Genomic DNA, 1,360 nt, shown 5'->3' on the forward strand with positions numbered 1-1,360 from the left:
CCCCCCCAGCCGATCCATCGGTGAAAATTGTCACATCCGCACCAACCTCTTTGATCACATCCTTTGCTGCTTCACGTGCCTTTACAGGATCATCACCTTTTCCTTTTACTCCTCTCAGTTCTGTCCGAATTTCTATTTCACCATGGGTCTCCCATGGACAAGCTCTCACCAGATTGATCGGCCATCGATTCTCTGCTTCTGGGGGGAGGTGGTCTGCTTGATCGGTGCCCATTCGAAACCAACTTTTCCTGCTGTTTTGGGGCTTGACTGTTTGATCAAGGGCTTTCTTTCTAGGATAGTTGTCTGGTAATCTCTTAGCCATCTCTACAGACTTGAGGCATGTTCTTTTTGCATAGGTGGTGTAGTGTTCAGTTCTGGTCTCATAGCGCAGCGCTTCTGTTGGTTTTGTTTTCAGCTGACCTGACACAAGTCGGAGGGCTTTCTTTTGTATTCTGTCCAGGGCCTTTGCACTAGTGTTACTCAGCCAAGGCTACCACACCGGGGCAGCATAATCCATCTTGCTTTTCACAAACATCTGATATACTTTCTTGAGCGACTCCTTACCCCAGCCCCATTTTGAGTTGCTGACAGTACCGATAACCTTCATTTTTGAGATTGCACTTTTGGACACTTCCTCAATGTGCATGTTGAAGGTTAGCTGTCTATCCAGGTAGACGCCCAGCAGGCGTGGAGTCGGGTTGAATGTTATTTTTTCCCTTCGAACTGAATTATTGGTTGCCACGTTGCCTCCTTCACCCATGTTGAGAAGAAGCACACTTCACTCATGGTTGCTTTCAAGGTAAGCTTCCAGTCATTGCTCCATTTCACAATCATGTCCACAATCAACTGAACTGTGTCGCTTCATTTGCCTTTTCTCTCTTTGCGTGACTGGCCAATATTGTGCAGTGATGATGATGATGATGATGATGATGATGATGATGATGATGATGATGATGATGATGATGATCAGAGCAAAATGTACGAAAAGAAAAAAAAGAAAAAAAAGAAAAAAAAAGTCTGTTTTTGTAAGAGAAGCACATCGGCATCAACACAATTTCGGCCAAAATTTAGTTCAGGGAAAGAGCAAGAGAGACAGAAACAACAGAGGGAAAGAAAAGAAAAAAGGACCTACCAGCGGTGTCCTCCAACTACCAAAGAAAAAAGAAGAAAAGAAGAAAACAAAACGAGGCAATAAGGACAAACAAGAAAAAGGAGAAGGAGAAGGAGGCAGAAGAAAAGGAAAATGAAAAGGGAGAGAGAAAGACAGGGTGGAGAGAGAAAGATTACACAGTTGAACCTGCCTTAACATACATACATACATACATACATACATACATACATACATACATACATACATACA

The 1,360-nt window shown here is 43.2% G+C and overlaps 1 protein-coding gene across 1 annotated transcript in view; it reads right to left on the reverse strand.

The window, feature by feature from the left end:
• Window positions 1-1,360, reverse strand: part of LOC101853428 (glycine-rich cell wall structural protein) — a 6,402-nt gene that overhangs the window by 2,567 nt on the left and 2,475 nt on the right. The gene's annotated exons all lie outside the window — the stretch shown is intronic.

Source organism: Aplysia californica, unplaced genomic scaffold (assembly GCF_000002075.1).
Source record: "Aplysia californica isolate F4 #8 unplaced genomic scaffold, AplCal3.0 scaffold00015, whole genome shotgun sequence".
Taxonomy (NCBI): domain Eukaryota; kingdom Metazoa; phylum Mollusca; class Gastropoda; order Aplysiida; family Aplysiidae; genus Aplysia; species Aplysia californica.